Consider the following 20,844-nt stretch of genomic DNA (forward strand, 5'->3'; position numbering starts at 1 on the left):
GCATGGCTGCTGCATGTTCAGGGGTACCCAGGCAATTGCAAGCATCCACTAGCTGTGTTAGAGTAGGCTCAGGGTCTTGTGGCAATGCTCATAATATTTTTTTGCAGTTTGGATTTGCATTAGAAATTGCAAGCCGTTTTAATAGCTCTTGTCTGGAATGATCTATGGGAATTTGCTTATCCAATGCCAATTTTAAACATTCCAAAAATTTAATGTATGGCTCATCCATCCCTTGTTTTATTTCTGTGAAGTCTAATTCTGGTTTATTCCTGTCAGGCACATGGAGCAGGGCAGTCCTTGCTGCTTCCTTAATATCCTGCAGGACCTGTCTGTTAAGAACCGTTGCCTGTCTTTGTGGATCTATGTAGGCTCCTTCCCCAGCAAGCTGATCTAGGGTTATATTTGCAGTGGCTGGAGTTCTTGCATAACCTCTTAAAAGGTCATTTAATAAATGTTTTCATGACAGTTCCCATAGAGAATACTCTGTTGAAGACAGTAAAGATGTACAAAGCTGCTTTAGGTCATGAGGGGTAAATACCTTTTCTGAAAAGGTGGCTTGTAATAATCCTCTGAAATATGCTGATTCTCTTCCATAAGATCTACCTGCTTTACAAATCTCTTTTATTTCTGCAAAGCTTATTTTTTCCCACTGTGGTCCCCCTGCAACATTATATCGGACCAGAAAAACAGACAGCTTAGAGGCAATCTCCCATTCTCCGTGCTGTGCTGCATCCCTTCTGATCCTCTGCCAGGTATCTGTGTCTCCTGATGTACAAAACTCGTCCTCAGATTCTGGGGGGCTACCTTGGGGGGTGTGTGAATATCTCCTTTGAATCGGGGATTGTCCTGAAGTGGGTGCGGCCATTTTGGATGGGGTGACTTCTGGGAGCTCACCTCCGGTTCCCACGGTTGGCAGGGTGAGGGCATGCTGTCCTGGGGTGTGGGCAGGGATTTCAGGCAGAGAGGCAGACTGAGCTTGGCCCACAAAAGGGGAGTGTCCCACGTCTGATGGGCAGGAGCTTAGTAACCAATTGGAAAGGGAATCCTGGGACTCCAAGGATGGAACACGCTCACGAAGAGCAGAGCTCGACAGCTCTGAAATATGGCGGTGGCCACGTGTACCTTTGTTCTCACAAATCATAGATTCAGCTCGGCTTTTTTCCATCGCACTACCAAAATTCACTGATTTTGCGCGTCTGAGGTTACTTTTGAGAGGAAACCAAGGGGAATTCTTAAGGTTAGCTGGGTTAGGAGAGACGGGTTGCAGACTTGTCTGGCCAGGACTTGTCTGTTTCCTTCTTGGGGGATGGAGGAGGGGCTGGACGGGGAGCGGTTGGCCTTGCCCGCTCCTGCCTGCCCTCCCAGGGTCTGTGTACTTCAGGGGGAGTTGGGAACCGGGTTGGGGTCTTGGAATCTCTGCTTCACCTCCTTTCTTTCTGCCGCAGCCTGCGGTCAGCTCTCTTTCTGCTCAGAGGTGTTCTTTGGCTGTCTCTAGCTTGTTTTTCACTTTCCAATGTTACAAATTGCAAAACTGTCCTGAATATTGGGCGTAACTTTAAGCTGGACTTCTTATTCTTTTCCATACTGTATAATCTAAGTCCCACAGTATCCCAGAACTTTAGGGTAAGCGTCTCAGATGTATTTAGAGTCGGGAATTCTGTGAAAACCCATCTAATGACTTTTTAAAGCTGTTTCTTCTCGAATTTTACATCTTGAATTTCTAATTTGTAGTTAAAAAAAAATAAAGATCCTGCTCAGCTACAGACAGCTTGTTTCCCATTCTTTCTTACTCACCAAATGATGGTTTTCAGAGAAGCTGTCGTCCTTTGTCATCCCCCCCGGGTCTGGAAACGCAGCGGTGTCTCAGCCTTGGCTCAGCCAATCGCAGCTCTCTCTCTGAAGACGTCCTTAGGACTTCGCAGCACGTTCTGCAGCTCATCCCGGTTTCAGCCCCTTCTCACTGGCTTGAGGCTTTCGATCTGAGACCCCCTCTGATGGCCTCAGATCCTCCATAACCTGGGTGTTTTTTTCTTAGGCGCCACAAAAACCCCAGTTGCAGGCCTGCTCCCCAAAACGCCAGACCAAGGAAAAATGTCCTATTTTGATAGAGGGCCAATCAAAAATATCCTGAACGATGTCCCTCAATATGAGAAATCACCTGTACAGGCACCAAACAATACTTGGTCTCTTTGAGCCAGGTCTCATAAGCTCTCAGAGACAAGTATTACACCCTAGCTAGCTCAGCTACCTCAGGTGGCATAAAAGTAGCAGGATGGCTCCTGTGACAGTGTTGGAAACAAAAAGGTTTTAATAAAAGGCAAAATAACAAAGCTCTTTACAGAGAAAAACCGAGCCAGGGCAAGAGGTTCTTGCTCCTGCTAAAACACTTCACAAAAGCGATTTACTTATTTTGTTCTCTTCTTTTTCAAGTGAATTGCTTAGGTGGGACTTTTTGGCTTCTGTCCATCTGGCTATCCTTAAGTTTGAGGTGAAGTCTCCAAGGTCCTATGAGGTGTCTTTTAACCAAATTGAGGAGAGAAACTTCTGGGCTTTTGTCCTTTTTAAGGAGACAAAGGGTAACTTTTTTACTCCGTCAACAGGGGGCACATTCTTCCACCCCCTCTGGGCATCCATGTCCTTAACTACCTCTGGGAGAATGAGCAAACCATCTCAACATTCTCCCAAAGGACCCTTTGGAGGTATTTTGGGATCCCTATAGTCGAGACCCATTATCAGCTTTCCTTTACAACTCCTTCTGGGCATCCTGCCATGTTTTACTCCCCAAAGTTTCTGTTGTACTCACCAGTGAGATTTCCAATGCTCCTTTCCTGTGGGCTCTTCACGGACCCCCCTAGTCAGCCTCTCATCTCTCTCCTGGACAGTCTCTGGAACCCAATCAATTGCCCAGTGCTGGCCAGTGTTAAAGGGAGCTGGTCACCTAAAAAGCGGGTGAGGTGTGCCTCCAGCTCTTCTTGCCATGTGCTGGTCCCAGATGTTGGAAGGATCCCGGAAAAGAGCTCCCATCTTGTATGGAAAATCACGCTATGAAAAGCCAGTGTCCATAAAGGAGACAGAGGAGTCCTGCAACTTTATTCAAATAAAGGGAGAGAGTCCACTGGGGCTCATGCCCATGGGGTTTTCTCTCTTGATGTTTTAGAGGACTCAGCCTCCTTTTATCCCAAGCTCCTGGCCGCATGTTGCCCTCTTCCTTTCCCCATTGGCTGGGGTACTAGGAAAGTACAGCCTTCGTGAACTGCCTATTATATATTTCCCCTTGAACCTGTCATTTTCCCCCAAAGTTCAGAAACTCAGGCTTTTGCAGACCCACTTGTCTGTTTCCGGAGTCAAACTGTCTGGGTTCTGTAACAAATCTGTGGCTTGAAGTTGGTAGAGACATTAAGACCCATTTCAAAGACATTAACACCCATACCTTCACCCATGGGATTGTTTGTAAAGACATTAGCACACATCTTTCCTATCATTTCTTTATTATTTTTATAATCTTCAGATTATATTATTTTCTAATTTGGGGACTGCATTGACACCAACGTGTCTTTAGCAATAAATTAAGTTGTTATCCATAAATTTGTGCAATCCCTTTTAAGCTTGTAAGTGTTAGTCCTGTTTAGAAGTCCAGATAATATTCTTGACTTTCACTAAGGTAAATTTATGGACTTTATATAGGGTTGTTAGAGCTTTTAATTAAAAAAACCCAAACCAAAAAAAAGTGTGCTCTTTTTCTTTTGGAGCAAATTTTCTAACATACTTCCTTGCTCTAATGGGACAACCTGAGAAGCTGCATTTCACAATCTGAAGCTGTTTTGGAGCAGATTTTGCAACACCTTTACTGCTTGTTGGGTTGTTAATCTGCCACTTGTTAACTCCTGTGAGGCAGCACGAGGCAGGAGCTCTTATGTGTTAATACTTTCCCCCGCAGCCCTCTGGAGTTACAAGGCTAGCCCAGATCTGAGAAAGCTTTGGGGGAAAATATTACAGGGTTAAGGCAAAAGATTCCAAAAGAGGGTCTTACCCCTGATGTGGTCCAAGACGTTTATTCCATAGGAGGAAGAGGGAAAGAGGGGGAAAGAGAGAAAGAGAGTGGGCAAGAGCGGGAAAGAGGGTGAACAATGGAGGAGCAGGGCATTATCTAGACTCCTGTCCCGGAAGAGATAATTGGCTCCCAGCCAATTGGGTCCAGAAAGGAAGGAAAGGTTAAACTAACATGGTTACAGCTACAGGGGTCTCTGGGGGGGGAAGGGGGGGGGGGGGGGAACCATGCCCCAGAGCAATGCAACACCTATGCTCATCCTGGGCTTTGGAAAATTTCACAGTACCTTCACTGCTGCTGCCTGCCCTGTGCCGAGGAGGGGTTGGACCTGCTCTCCAAGATGCACCATTCTGAGGAGGGATCGGACCTGCAGATGTTGGGAATTTTCTTTCAGCATTTTGACAGCATCAGAGCCTTTTGGACAAAAATAGTTTTTTCTGGGTTTTGTTTTGTCCCTGTTCCCTGCTGGTTGTTATTTTGGGGGCAGGGAGTGTTCTGGAACTGCAGAGGCTTGGTTGCTGTGTTGTTTTCCTTTGTTCTCTCTCTCGACTGTGTGGTCTGCAGTAGGTGGCTTCTCTGCCATCTTCTCTTTGTCCTTTGGGCCACGTGGACTGCTACAGCGGCCACCATCTTGGGAGAAGGGGAGTTTCCTGCCATCTTGTCTTTGTCCCCTGGGCCAATGGGCTGCCATGGTGGCTGCCATCTTAGGAGGAGGAGGCTTCTCTGCAACCTTGTTTTCTCTGTTCCCGGGGGGAGCATGTGACTCAGCACCTTTGTATCTAGTGGTTATTGCTGTTATCTTCGTTGCTGCTGTTTTATTTTTAGTAAACTGTTATTTTTTCACCTATATCTTCTTCTACTCGTCTCTCCTTATTGATGAAAGCGGAATGGTTAAAACTAAGGGAAGGTAACTCACTTTGGAGTCTCTGCCGTATAAATTGTCATAAATTAAGACAGTCAGATATGCATATTGATGTTTATTGTCGACATAATTACTAAAACACCAAAAGTTTACTTGATCATGAGAAATTTTTCACATGCAGTTCTCTTACAGCATTTAAAGTATTGAATTCCACTATAACAGATTATGAAAGAGGATTTTCTTTTGACTACTGGAGGTTTTAAATTAAATGGTCAGTAACTTTCTACTTTCTATTTCTATCAGATTCTCCTTCCCCTACTGCTGCAAGAACGCTGACACTGGTTGCCAAGTCTGTGCAGAATTTAGCAAATCTGGTTGAATTTGGAGCTAAGGTGAATATAATTTTACACAGAACGGTCTAGAAGATTGCCGTGTTCATGTTAACAGAAACAGATTTTGTCTGTATTATTCTTATGCAAATCTTGATATGTGACCTGGGTGTCTTATCAGCAAGGAGGCTTTATTCCTGCAATTTTTTTTTCTCTCCTCTTTAGTTGGAGCTCAACAGGGTATTGATTTAACCTAGAGCAGTATCATAAAGTATGGCTGATTTGGAAAGAGGAGTCAATAATTTCAGAATGAGTCATCTAGAAACTTATGTGAATGATTTGGTACTTACCATAATGATTTTCAATCTGGAAGTATGAACAACAGCAGTGACATGTTAAAATAACTGATAAATTAATGGCCATGCTAGTAGGCATTATAGAGTGATGTAACCATATTTTTATGCTATGAGATCAGATAAACTCAGACATTAACTTCAAATACAACAGTGGAAGTATGTGAACTCTTTTTTTTCGGTCTGTCAATGTCAAAAAGGGTAGTAGTCATACTCTAGCATTCATAGAATCATAGAATCTCTCAAGTTGGAAGGATCCATAATGATCATCAAATCCAACTCCATGCTCCCTGCAGGACTACCTAAAAGTAAATCATATGACTAAGGGTATCACCCATATTGTCCTTGAAGTGATAGGCTTGGTGCCGTGACTGCTTCCTTGGTGAGGCCGTACCAGTGACTGACCACCCTCTCAGTTAAGAATCTTTTCCTAAAGTCCAGTCTGAACTACCTGTGATGCAGCTTCATTCCATTTTCTTATGTCACCAGAGAGAAGAGATCAGCATCTCACTGCTGATTCCCTTGAGGAAGCTGTTGACTATGATGAGCTCACCCCTAGCCTTTTCTAAGCTGAACAAACCAAGTGACCTCAGCCGCTCTTGCCCTCAAGGTCTTTCAATGTCTTGGTTACACTCCTCTGGACATACTCTAATAGTTTAATGTCCTTTTTATATTGAGGCACCCAAAACTGCATGCAGTACTTGAGGTGAGACCATACCAGAGCAGAGCAGGACAATCACCTCCCTTGACCAGCTGGCGATGCTCTGCCTGATGCACCCCAGGACACAGTTGGCCCTCCTGGCTTCCAGGGCACTGCTGATTCATATTCAACTTGCCATCAACCAGGACCCCAGGTCCCTTTCTGTGGGACTGCTCTCCAACCTTTTGTCTCCCAATTTGTATGTATAGCAAAGATTACCCCCATCTCAGGTGCAGAATCCAGCACCTGCCCTTGTTAAATTTCATATGCTTGGTGATTGCTCAGCTCTCTAGTCTATGCAGATGACTCTGTAAGGCCTCTCTACCCTTGATGGAGTCCACAACTCCTCCTACTTTATCATCAGCAAACTTAATCTATGTTTGATTCCTATGTCCAGATCATTTATAAAAACATTAAAGACCACTGTCCCTAAAATTGAGCCCTGGGGAACCTCACTGATGACTGGCTGCCAGCCTGATTTCACAATAACCCCATTTACTATGATCCTTTGAGCCTGGCCCATTAGCCAATTGCTCATCTAATGTGTTATGGACTTTTCTAGCTGTGTGCTGGACATTTTATCCAGAGAGGCACTGTGAGAGACAGTATCAGAAGCTTTGCCAAAATCCAAAACCACCATGTCTACTGACTTCCCCTAGTCAAAAAGATGAGTGCTGGAGTTGGAAAAGTTGGAGAGGAAAGGCAGGCAGGCAGCCATCCCTCCACAAAGAAAACATCTATGTGATGGTAAAATGAGTAAATTTTCTTTAGGAATATCCATATCAAAAAGACAACTGAGAAATGCTAGAGTAGAAAGCTATGATTACAAAGAATCTATTCAAGAAATATGAATCATTTGCCTGAAGTAGATGATGGGAGTCTTTTTCCATGTCCATTGATTATTTCATGTCATAATGGGGAGACATCTTTCAGTAATATTGATATGTCTCTGTACAGAACCTTGAAATACATTCCACATCCATGTTCTTTTATATACTATAAGGCCAGGCCCAGAGAGTGATGGTGAACAGTGCTGCATCCAGCTGGCAGCCAGTCACTAGTGGTGTCCCTCAGGGGTCTGGGCTGGGACCAGTTCTGTTTTATATCTTTATTGATGACATGGATGAGGGGACTGAGTCTTTCATTAGTAAGTTTGCGGATGACACAAAGCTAGGATCGTGTGCCGATCTGATGGAGGGCTCTGCAGAGAGACTTGGAAGGGTTGAATGGATGGGCAGTGTCTTAACAGGATGAAGTTTAATAAAGCCAAGTGCCGAGTCCTGCATTTTGGCCACAATAATCCCCTGCAATGTTATAGGCTGGGGACGGTGTGGCTGGACAGTGCTCAGGCGTAAAAGGACCTGGGGGTACTGGTCAACAGGTGGCTGCACATGAGCCAGCAGTGTGCCCTGGTGGCCAAGAAGGCCAACAACATCCTGGCCTGTATCAGGAATAGTGTGGCCAGCAGGAGCAGGGAGGTCATTCTTCCCCTATACTTGGTACTCGTGAGGCCGTAGCTTGAGTACTGTGTCTAGTTCTGGGCCCTTCAATTTAGGAAGGACATTGAGATGCTTGAGCATGTCCAGCGGAGGGCAGCTAGGTTGGTGAGGGGCTTGGAACACAAGCCCTATGAGGAATGACTGAGGGAGCTGAGGTTGTTTATCCTAGAGAAAAGGAGACTCAGAGGTGACTTTATCACTCTCTACAACTTCCTGAAAGGTGGTTGTAGTCAGGTGGGGGTTGGTCTCTTACTCCAGGCAGCAACTGACAGAACAAGAAGACACAGTCTCTAGCTGCGTCAAGGGAAATATAGGTTGGATATTAGGAAAAAGCTTTTTATGCAAAGAGTGATAAAGTACTGGAATTGTCTGCCCGGGGAGGAGGTGGAGTCACCATCCTGGGATGTGTTTAAAAAAAGACTGGATGTGGCACTTGGTGCCATGGTTTAGTTGAGGTGTTAGGGCATGGGTTGGACTTGATGATCTTGAAGGTCTCTTCCAACCTAGTCATTCTGTGAATTCTGTAATAATACACTTTCAAATTGAGACCAATTAGGACTAAACTTCCAGCCTGGATATAGAGTATTTTAATTTGGAGACATATTAACAACTACCAACCTCTGGCTCACACATAGACGCATGCTTTTTCTTTACTTATTCTTTAGACTGGTGTTTTCTGTTGGTACAGCATTTTGAAACACCCCTTTTATTTGTACTTGTTTACATACTGCTTGACATAATTTTGTAAATCAGTTTTACAAGTTTCCTTTAAGAGCCTCAGCTTTTACTAAACTTTCTATTGCATCACTAAAATAATGCCAGCAACAATTGGCCTGTTCTGGTTCCCAAGTCACAACATGGTTGAACAATAAAAATCTGTTGACTTAAACATAATGAAAGAAAGAAATTTCAGGCTGCCATTACAGCGCCATTTGTCTGACACTCACAACTTGGAATGTACGCATTAATGAAAGAACAAAAAGGAGGGCAAATATGTCCTGATGTTGATGCTGCTGATGTTGTTACCTCTGAAAGTTTTTTCTTCATTTTATAGCTGCAATGAAAAAAGTCTATTTTTATTATTTCAGAAATGTAACATTTTATGTCACAATGCATATATAAACAATTTCAGAATCCATCTGGTGCAGGAAAAAGTGTAATCTTTTGACTGGTTGTACACCAGTCATCATAAATTCACTTGAAAAAGATGACACATTTGTTTTACAGTGTCATTTGTCTCTGATTGCAATATGTTCAGGTATGACTGTTAAATCAGTATCAATTTGTTCTAATAAATACTTTTAAAAATTACCAGGAGCCATATATGGAGGGGGTAAATCCATTCATCAAGAGTAACAAACATCGCATGATCATGTTTTTAGATGAACTTGGGGTAAGTGGTTTAAAAAGAGAAATTGCAAGTTGTATAGCAACATTGTGAGTTAAAATTCTTTATAGTCCTTGTTAACTAGTTCAAAAATGCATCAGCTTCCTCACAATTTTGAATGCTTGTTACTGAAATATTTTTCTTGTGCATGTTTAGGAACTGCAGATTGCTGGCCTGTCGCACAGAATTAAAACCAATCAAATGTCCTGTTAGAAAGTACTGTTGTAGACATGAGATCTATTTGAGCTTCTCTGCAAGGATTAGGGCTTTCAGACAAAAATACCAACCTTCTAAAAAAATATTTTAAAATAAAGAAAATCTTATGTGCAATTTGTCATATGATTTTGACCTGAGATAGAAAAAATTGAAGTTTTTTAAAATATTGTGTTCTATTTTACTTATACATAACCAAATGTCTCACTGCATGAATTCTGGATGTTGTAGTTTAAAAGAAAATAATCGTTTCAGTTCAATTTGAAACCATTACTATTTTGTGTATGATAGTTATAATGAGTTAGGAGTTCATGTATGTATATATGTTTATGTTTAAACCAATAATTTGTTGAAAAAAAGAAGATTAAAGAAATATGCCTACCTTATTATTTCTGAATTAATCCATTAAAAGTGACCTAGAAAACATCTCAGACTATTTTGATAATCTATGAGAATTACTGTTTTGAAGTGTGTCATTCAGATAGATTGCTATATGTCACCTTTCTGTGGTTAAATGGCAACTTCTGCATATTATGATACACTGTTGTTTTTCTTTAAATGGTAGATTATACATGAGGACTTGGAAAATTTTTGGGTTTTAAAATAACTGATTCATCTACTGGTTTCATTACATTATTTTATTAGTGGATTTACTGACTTGATAGTTTGGGGGTTTTTTGGTGTCCATTTTTGCTGTTGTTATTGCCTGATTTAAATTAAAAAAAAAACCCCAAATAAAACAACAAACATCTAATGGATGGATCCCCTCATTTGGGGGGAAGATATGATATGAATCTCTTTTTCTCAGTATCTTTCTAGACAGCTCAGAGACAGCATAGCAGTATCAAACCCTCCTATTAGGAATAGGAATTGCTGTATATTCAGTAATCTCTCTGTGTGAAATGCGTAACCATAATTTAATTGTCTTCATAAAATAAATGATTGTGGAGAGGAGGAAATAAATAATTTGTATTAGATAACATGGACGGAAAACTTAATTGTGAAGAAAAATGTGGTACTTGCTTGCAGTATCAAAACAACTGTTGGCGGGTGTGGGGAACTGTTATTTAATTTATTTTATGACTGGCTACTCACCATTCTAATTCCGTTCTCATAATTTTTGTTAAAGAATGTTCCTGAGCTTCCAGACACTACAGATTACCCTAGAACTGACTTATCTCGTTATCTGGCAGCCTTGCATGAGATGTGTGTGGCTCATTCAGATGAACTTCGGACACTTAGCAATGAGCGAGGTGTAATGCAGGTAAACTATAATGATTAACAAAAATCATACATAGAGATAGCATGTCTAACTAAAGTTATTGTTTAACATCGTGATTCCTTTGTAATTTTTTCTCTCCAGCAGTATGAGTGATAAATATGTACATTTCACCAGGAGGTTGCTAGTTGTAAAGGTAAAGAAGATCAAAAATTTGAACTAAGTATTTATACAACAAATCCAAAGATGTTTTAAAGCAGTGGGTTGGGGATTTTTTGGTTAGTTTTTTTACTATTTTGTTTTAGTTTTTCTCTTTTGGGATTTTTGAGGGTTTGTGTTGTTTGTTTTAGTGGGGTTTTTTTTCACAGAATCACTAGGTTGGAAGAGACCTTCAAGATCATCAAGTCCAACCCATGCCCTAACACCTCAACTAAACCATGGCACCAAGTGCCACATCCAGTCTTTTTTTAAACACATCCCAGGATGGTGACTCCACCTCCTCCCCGGGCAGACAATTCCAGTACTTTATCACTCTTTGCATAAAAAGCTTTTTCCTAATATCCAACCTATATTTCCCTTGACGCAGCTAGAGACTGTGTCTTCTTGTTCTGTCAGTTGCTGCCTGGAGTAAGAGACCAACCCCCACCTGACTACAACCACCTTTCAGGAAGTTGTAGAGAGTGATAAGGTCTATTACACTGGGTCGTTAGTTGGAGACAGAAAAGACAGAACTCTCCAATGATCATGAGACAAACAACAAAGATTTATTATGGCTGCCCCCTTATATAGGGGGTTCAAAATTTCCAGTCTTAGTCAACTGATTGGTTGGGGTTTCAGCATCGCCCAGCTCTCTGGCCAGTGATGTGTCTGCATTCAGGGTTGAATGGGATTGGCTGGGGTTCCCTGCTTGGGTTCAAATCCATCCTATCTTTGCTTACCCAGAGATTTGTTTACTTCTAGGCTGGTCGAGTTTGGGGGTCTGTTATTGTCAAATTTATCTTTACAGCTGCAGACCAGCTGCAGCCATGACAAAGGTCACCTCTGAGTCTCCATTTCTCCAGGCTAAACAACCCCAGCTCCCTCAGTCATTCCTCACAGGGCTTGTGTTCCAAGCCCCTCACCAACCTAGCTGCCCTCTTCTGGACATGCTCAATCATCTCAATGTCCTTCCTAAACTGAGAGGCCCAGAACTGGACACAGTACTCAAGGTGCAGCCTCACCAGTTCCAAGAACAGGGGAAGAATGACTTCCCTAGTCCTGCTGGCCACACTATTCCTGATACAGGCCAGGATGTTGTTGGCCTTCTTGGCCACCAGGGCACACTGCTGACTCATGTTCAGTCGGCTGTTGACCAGTACCCCCAGGTCCCTTTCTGCCCTGGCACTGTCCAGCCACACCATCCCCAGCCTATAGTGTTGCAGGGGATTATTGTGGCCAAAATGCAGGACTTGGCACTTGGACTTATTAAACATCATCTTATTGGACTCTGCCCATCCATCCAACCATTCCAGGTCTCTCTTCAGAGTCCTCCTACCTTCCAACAGATTGATACACTCTCCCAGCTTAGCGTCGTCTGCAAATTTACTAATGAAAGACTGAATACCCTCATCCATGTTGTCAATAAAAATATTGAAGAGAACTGGCCCCAGCACAGATCCCTGAGGAAGACCACTAGTGACTGGCCACCAGCTGGATGCAGCACCATTCACCACCACTCTCTGGGCCTGGCCATCCAGCCAGTTCCTAACCCAGCAAAGAGTGCTCCTGTCCAAGCCATGGGCTGCCAGCTTTTCCAGGAGTGTGCTGTGAGAGACAGTATCAAAGGCCTTGCTGAAGTCCAAATAGACAACATCCACAGCCGTTTCCGCATCCACCAGGCAGGTCACCTGGTCATAAAAAGAGACCAGGTTGGTCAAACACGAACTACCCCTCCTAAACCTATGCTGGCTGGGTCTGATACCCTGACCATCCTCTAAATGCTGCGTGATGACACTTAATATAAGCTGTTCCATTACCTTTCCAGATACTGAGGTCAGGCTAACTGACCTATAATTACCAGGATCCTCCTTCCCACCCTTTTTGTAAATGGGCACCACATTGCCAGCTTCCAGTCATCTGGAACCTCACCAGTGAGCCAGGACTGTTGGTAAATGATGGAGACCGGCTTTGCAAACTCATCTGCCAGCTCCCTCATCACCCTGGGATGGATCCCATCTGGTCCCATAGATTTAGAAACATCCAAGTGGCTCAGCAGTTCTCTGACTGCCTCCTCCTGGATAACAGGGTATTGCAGGAAATCCAGGACTCCTGAACAACTGACCAATATGATAAAGCAGAAGCCATTTATTGTTTATATTACTCACATTTTTATAGATTCTACAAACTACTAAGATCACACTTCTTGATTGGTGTCTTTGTCTTGTTCCCTCGTTCTATGCCTCCATTTCTCAGCATCCATGACTGGTTACCGTGCACATATTCTACAGTCCTCTGTTATCTAGTTCTTGCGATCCTGGTATGTGGTTTCTCAGCTTCTTCATTCTTATTTTAGCACAGTTTATGTCTTAGTAACCTTGATGAATTCCACAGTGCCCTGAAAAAATTCTAATAAGAACAGTTACAGATGGTATGGCTGGTGCACACTGAGGCCTAAGTTTTTCAGATACATTGCTACAACAGGTGGACCATTCTGCTCCCTGACAACATCTACCAACCCAGGAGGACAGTTGTCCTGAGGACAAGCGTCTTCCCACTAAAGAGGGAGACAGAGAAGGTGTTAAGCACTTCTGCCTTTTCCTCATTTGCAGTTACTAAGTTCCCTCCCACAGTTCAGTAAAGAACAAAGGTTGGTCTTAGCCTTCCTTTTGTCATTAATATATTTGTAAAAACATTTTTTATTATCCTTTACAGAAGTTGCCAAATTAAGTTCAAACTGAGCTTTGGCCTCCCTATTTTTTTCCTACATGCCCTAGCAACCCCTTTAAATACTTCCCGAGAGACCTGACCCTCCTCCCAAAGATTATATATCCTCTTTTTATTCCTAAATTCCTTCAAAACCTCATTGCCCATCCAGGCTGGACATTTGCCTTGTCGACTCATCTTTTGGCACACAGGGACAGTCTGTTCCTGTGCCCTCAAGATCTCTGTTTTGAAGCATGCCCACTTTTCCTGGACTCCTTTGTTTTTAAGGGCTGCTTCCCAAGGAACTCTCTGAATAAGTCTCCTAAATAGGCCAAAGTCTTCCCTCTGGAAGTCTAATGTAAAAGTCTTATTGATGTTCCTCCTGATTTCGCCAAATGTTGAGAACTCTATTATTTCATTATTACTATTCCCCAAGCAGCCTCCCACCAGCCCATCTCTATTTGCAAACAACAGGTCTAACATAGTCCCTCCCCTGGTGGAGCCCACGACATGGGCTCACTCACCAGCTATGACAAAAAGTTGTCCTCCACACACTCTGAGAACTTCTTGGACTGCCTCTTTTCTGTTGTATTAAGTTCCCAGCAGATGTCTGGTAGGTTAAAGTCACCTACAAAAAAAAAGGGCTGGTGATCCTGAAACATTCTCCAGCTGCTTATAGAATAAATTGTCCACCTCTTCTTCCTGGTTGGATGGACGATAACAGACTCCCAGGGGGATGTCAGCCTTGTTGGCCTTCCCCTTAATTCTTACCCATAGGCATTCAACTTCATAGTCATTAGTTTCAATACCCATGGCATCAAAAGCCTCCCTAATATAAAGGGCCACCCCTCCACATCTTCTCCCTTTCCTGTCTCTTCTGAAGATATTGTAGCCATCCAGTGCAGTGCTCCAGCTATGTGAATCATCCCACCACATTTCCGTGATGGCGACTACATCATAGCTTTGCTGTTGCACCATGGCTTCCAGCTCTTCCTGTTTTTTACCCATACTGTGTGCATTAGTATACATGCGCCTCAGCTGGGCTACTGATTTCACCACTAACTCAGGTTTACCACCCTTGGGCCTACTTCTAGACAGCCCAGCTGCATCCCCTTCCCCCTTTGAACCTAGTTTAAAGCCCTCTCAATGAGTTCCGCCAGTTCATGAGCTAAAATCCTTCTGTCCTTAACAGAGAGATGGAGGCCATCCAGTTCCAGCAGGCCAGGTGCCATAAAAGTTGCCCCATGATCAAAGAACCCAAAATTCTGCCTGTAACACCAACCCTTGAGCCACTTGTTGATAATGTGAGTTCTCCTATTCCTTTCATCGTTTTTCTCTGCCACCAAGGGACTGAGCAGAATACTTGTCCTCCTGCCGTATCAACTACTTGACCCAATGTCCTAAAGTCCCTTTTAATTGCCCAGGTGCTCTTCAATCTCAACATTGCCAGCCTGGAGTATCAGCAGTGGGTAATAATCAGAAGGCTGAATCAGCTCAGGGAGTTTCTTGGTAATATCCCGTACCTGGGCCCCAGGGAGGCAGCAGACCTCCCTGTGGGATGGGTCTGGTCGACATATGGGGCCCTCTGTTCCTGTCAGAAGGGAGTCACCCACTACGACTACCCTTCTTTTCTTTTTAATGTTAGAGGTAGTGATCCGTCTGACAGATGAAGCATAACTGGGAGGCTTACTGGGCAGATCATTTTCTTCTACGTCATCTGGCTGACCCTCTAGATCCAGGGCCTCATACCTATTCTGAAGTGGCACCTGGGTAGGTGATGGGGGTTGAGAGGAATTTTTATTACCTCCCTGAGGTAATAACCCATTTCCACTCCCCTTCATCCACCAGGTGTCCTCCTATTGCCTGACAATGAGAGGCATGGGAGTCCTCTGACTCCTGGTGGGCCTCCCTCAAGGATGGAAGGGCAGAACTCCACCAATCTATTTCCCTTTCAGTTTCCCTAATACTCCTTAGTCTTTCAACTTCCTCCCTAAGCTCAGCCACCAGGGAAAGAGATCATTCATTAGTTTGGCATGGGGTTTTTTTGTTTGGTAGGTTTTTTTTTTGTTTTTTTTTTTTTTTGTGGGGTTTTTTCCTTTAGCTTCCTGGTGAAGTTTTTAGTTTCTAGGGGAAGAAAGCCTAAACTCAAGAAATTACTGTCTCCTGGCAGTCTCTAGTTTTAGGATCTAGCTCATCTAATTGAGAACTAAACAGCTAAATTTACTTTCCTTAGCTTTCTAGCACTACTTCATTTCTGCTTCCTAATTTATTATGTTTGTAAACAATCATGGCAAACTTCTCTAGTAAATGCTATAAATGAGTATTCTGTTCCAAATAATTAACTTGTGTACAGCTTTTATGAAAACTTATTTTCAAGAGGAAAAAAATCTGCATGACTTAATGCATTGTCTCAAAAAGTAATATACTTGACTATGGTCTACTAATTATGATGAACTTCAAGTTGCCAATCCTACTTATTGCACAGTAATATGTTTTGGTATGCATGACTAGTATACTGTGCTGTGCAGGAGATAATTTAAGTGCTGTTCCCTTTTTAATGGTAATGATTTGGGGACAGGGGCAGTTGTACTATGGAAAGCCTTTTGGTTTAGAGATGGTCTTCCTTAAATTTAATCAGTATCAGCTCAAAGTATTTAATGACTCATGTTGAAGAGTCAGTTTTAAAAATAGTTCTTAATTTAATTGCTTCAAAATTACTTCTTGTAATCAAATTTCTTATTATTGTCATGGTTTGAAGACTGAGCTTCTTATAGCCTGACTCTTTCAAGGCCTTAATTTAAACCCAAATCGATGATAAATCTATATTTAATCTCAGCAGATGTTACTCAAATAATGTATTTTTTGGCAGTAATGTTTATTTAAAATAAGGGTATTACTGGGAACACTTATGGCAATTTTGCGAATGGTGAAAATATATTTGTATTCAATTAGCTTTGGCAGAAGAAAGATCAAGGAATTAAAAATGTGATAATGCTACATTATAGCAATTAAAAACTAATCTAGTTTAATAACTACTACAATTTCCTTCTTCAGGGGCATATGAGAGGAAAAAATCAATCATGTTCAAGTTCATAATTCACAGATACTTCTAGTCTTGACAAAGCAAAGATGATGGCTAGACTGGCAAGTCAGGATAGTAGAAGTTTTCAGTATTAAATATGCATTGCTTACAGATAAGGGAGAGAATTTCTTTCACAAGGCCTGCATCTGTAGCACTTAAGGGTCATAAATGCGACACCGTTTTCTCAATGCACTTATATTTCTACTTCAGAGGAATAATTTCTCCTCATGGGTTTCCATAAAAAAACCTCTTGAATCTTTTTTTTCACCTATAAGTGCCCTAATGTTCATCATCAACCTGTTGTAGTTGAACACAGTTCTACTATAATGAAAAAATTATTGAACTCCTGACAGTGCATTAGCAATACTATTTCTCAGCCTGTTTTGTATTTTCAGCTGCATTTGTTCAAGTTTAATGACCAGGTTTTCAGAAAGTTAGAGGGTGCTTCTGCTTGTGCAGAAGTGAATTGTATTATCACATTTTTTTTCCCCACCAGAGTTTCTTTTCATGTTCTCGGTCCATTTCTGCACTTTCACATGGGGAAAATACCCAAGAATAGATTTTTGGTTTACAGATTGTTTTTAACAGATAGAACTGTTTCATTTTCAAACTCTCAGGTTAAGTTGGCAAGACTTAATGAGTTTCCATGACTGCAGATAAATTGCATATTGCTGTTTTACAGTTGCCTTTTGAAGTTATGTCTTAGTGACTGTAAAACTGGAGCTGGGGAGAGGGGCTGTGGGGGCTGTGGATTTAAATATATTTTAAACAACCTAATTCTAAGTCTGGTAGGTTAATGTTGAAGATGCTTCTCAAGCAAGATGGGCGTTGGTTTTATCTAGTTGCTAATGTAGGTTTGTACTGGGGTTTTTTGTTGTTTGGTTTTTTTTTTGTATTTTTTTTCTACAGCATGTTCTTAAGAAGCTGTTGGCTATAACAGAACTGCTTCAACAAAAACAGCATCAATATTCACTGTCTAATAACATCAGGTAGCAGCCTTCTAGCTGAATTCTGCATGGATCCAGCATGTCTAACATGGCAACTTACACAGGTATCACTTTTTTTGCTCTTGCCAAAAATCGCACACCCTGTCACATTCCCAGTGATGTGTGAACTATGCAAAAAAGAAAACAAAGATTCTGTTAGCAGATGTTTGAACCAGCAGCTCTTTAAGCTATATGTGCAGGATATTTGCACTTTTTTCCACTTGGAACCAGTTTTTACAGCCTCTGAGCCTTGGTGTACAGTTTACCTTTTGCAAAGAAAATGCTGTGACTGTCATGAGCTTTGAAAATTATTTTGAACACCTATATCCTGGGGTGACTTTATGATGCTTGTATCCCCATTGGTCTGTTTAGCCCAGAAATACGTTTTGCACCTTTAAGATTGGTTCTGAGAGGGAAGGGGGGAGGGAGAGAAGAAGCACGCAGTTTTCAGAAACTGCACTCACTCCTCCACATTCCTGCTCCTGGACTGTGTTGTCTTCAGACAGACAGACAGGGGGACAGAGCTCTCCTTTGCTTTTTAGTTAGTTTTTAGCTAGCTGAGGCAGAGAAGTTCCCTAGACTGTAGTTTTTCTTTTTCTTGGAACTGTTTAAACCTGCTCTTCACTGAACACCCAGAAGAGCACTGGCATCTCAAACCTGTGCCCCCCCCAGGGCCTGGCCTGGGCTGCAGCATTTCCAGCACCGGAGGGACTGATAACAGACTGAGTGAGCCGAGCTACAGCCCACGAAGGGGACTTTCTGAATTTGTCATCTCTTCGGAGCGGCAAGAGGTTTTATTGTTTAATATTGTTCAATTTTTTTGTGCTGGTGAATGCTTTGCTTGTCAAATAAAGAGTTTTTTCCACTTTTCTCCAAGGAAATATTTTCCTGAACCAGCTGGGGGAGGAGCCACTTGAATTTGCTTTCTAGAGGAACCCCTTTGCAGGTTTTCTTCCAAATTTGCCCTAAACCAGGACAGCCTGCAAATGCCAAAGTTTTTTTGTCTTGTTGGAAAAGAATTACCAATTGACAAGGAAAGATATGCATTGTTTTGACAGCTACATGTAACTGCATAACATTTCTTACTGTAATTTCTGAGTGGTTTCAATTATTACGATTTTGACTTTTTCAGCCACTTAAACATGTATTTAAAATTTCCAGATTTTGATGGTCATGGTAAGAACAATCTTTCCTGTATACTTTTTATACCATGCTGTTTTTCTTGCTGGAATCATGTCAAAAGAATATGCAGAATGGATCTTGTCAGCTTTATTCTTAATGTGCCACAGATTTAGTCTAAATAATTCTTCCATCAAGGATTGCGTATCCATCCAAATAAATCGCAATGCTTTTGTAAAATGTTTACAAAAGTGAGCAATTATAATTTGGTAAATTTATTATCAGTCTATTCAGTCTATCAGACATGCATGCATCCATTGCACCATTTTATAACATATATTGGTTGGGCTTGTGTGTAATGTAAGGCTACCATGAATGTTATTTTTAAATTTGAAAAATACGTTTTTAAAATAATCAAGCTGCCAATAAGCTCTCCATAGAAACTAACTTTGTGTTCAAGTAATAGAACACTGTAAAAATGAAATTTGGATAACAGATATGGTTGGCTATTTATCTACTGCATATAACATGCATTGATAAAACTGACTGTAGGTAAAGTTGCATTTAGGTATATGTTGTGGTTTGACATTGGCCCAATGCAAGGCACCCATGAGAGTCACTCATTCATTATCCTCTGCTACAGTTGGGCAGTGGAGAAGGGGGGAAAAAATTTACAAACGGTTCATGAGTGAGATAAGGACCAGGAGAAAAAAAATTCAAGGGCAGAACAGGCTCAACTTAAGGTTGCGAAGTGAACTTATTACCAACAGAATCAGAGGAGGATAATGAGAAGTTAAATAAGCCCTTAAAACACATTTTTCTCCCCAGCACCTCCCTCCTTCCCACCAACAGCGCAGAGAGACAGGGCATGCGGGTTTTGGTCAGTTCACCACCGAGATTTTCTTCCGCTGCTCTGCGAGAGGAGTCTTTCCCCTGTGAGGCCATGGGGGCCCTCCCATGGGAGACTGTTCTCTGTGAACTTCTCTGGTATGGGTCCATTCTCACAAGCAGCAGTCCTACTGCATCTGCTGCAACATGAATTCCCCCCACAGGCACATAGTCCTCCCAAAACTGCTGCAATGTGGGTCTCTCTTTGCACGGGGTGCAATCCTCCAAGGACAGGCTGCTCCAGCCTGGAAGCCAGGGCCCCCTCTCTCCACTGGGTCTTCCACAGGATCACAGCCTCCTCCAGGCATCCACCTGCTCTGGCATGGGCACCTCCCCCATGGGCTGCAGGTGGATCTCTGCATCCCCCGTGGACCTCCATGGGCTACAGGGGGACAGCCTGCTTCAGCATGGTCATCACCATGTCCTGCAGAGGAATCTCAGCTCCAGCACCTGGAGCATCTCCTCCCCTTCTTTCGTCACTGACCTTGGCATTGCTATGTTGTTTCCCTCACATGTTCTCAACTCTTCCTCTTCTCTGACTAGAAGGAAAACTGTGTGCACTTTGTTTTGATTTTCTTCTTAAATATGTTATCACAGAGGCATTATCACCATCTCTAATTGGCCCAGGTGGGGTGAGCAGCATGTCCATCTTTAGAGCCATCAGGGATTGGCTCTGCTGGACATGGTGGAAGCTTCCAGCAGCTTCTTACAGGACCCATCTCTCTGTGGCCCTCCTGCTAGCAAAAACAGGCCGTGCAAAACCAATACAGTATATATATTTTAAAAATTGACACCATTACATATTTCCTAAAACAGCGTGTGAAAGTAATGTTGTAGTTTACCCCTCACCAGCAGCTTATGCACCACACAGCTACTTGCTCAGTTGCCATCCCACTCCCACCCCCACCAAAAAAGAAGGCACAGAGAAAATAGGAAGAGCAAAAGCTAGAGAACTCAGGGTTTGAGAAAGATGAAAAAAAGAAAACCAGAACAAGTGACGCAAAGGTAATTACTCATCACCTTCCAGAAGTAGACTGATGTTCAGCCAGTCTCTGAACAACAGCTACCTCCTTCTCCCCCCCCAAAAAAAGGAAACCCTCATCCTTTCCCTTGAATTCTATTGCTAAGCATGGCATTATATGGAATGGAATGGAATGGAATGGAATGGAATGGAATGGAATGGAATGGAATGGAATGGAATATCCCTTTGGCCAGTTCAGGTCAGTTGTCCCATCTGTGTCTGTTAGGAAAATTTGCC

General features: G+C 42.4%; 1 long non-coding RNA gene across 1 annotated transcript in view; it reads left to right on the forward strand.

Annotated features, from left to right (window-relative positions):
- LOC137464310 (uncharacterized) overlaps positions 1 to 19,360 on the forward strand; it is a 37,466-nt gene extending 18,106 nt beyond the window's left edge. Inside the window, exons 2-5 of the long non-coding RNA XR_010994170.1 lie at positions 5,214 to 5,302; positions 9,107 to 9,184; positions 10,521 to 10,655; positions 17,503 to 19,360. This is a non-coding gene — a long non-coding RNA (uncharacterized lncRNA). The remainder of the gene's footprint in view (positions 1 to 5,213; positions 5,303 to 9,106; positions 9,185 to 10,520; positions 10,656 to 17,502) is intronic.
- The last annotated feature ends 1,484 nt before the right edge of the window (positions 19,361 to 20,844 follow it).

This window comes from Anomalospiza imberbis, chromosome W (genome assembly GCF_031753505.1).
Source record: "Anomalospiza imberbis isolate Cuckoo-Finch-1a 21T00152 chromosome W, ASM3175350v1, whole genome shotgun sequence".
Taxonomy (NCBI): Eukaryota; Metazoa; Chordata; class Aves; order Passeriformes; family Viduidae; genus Anomalospiza; species Anomalospiza imberbis.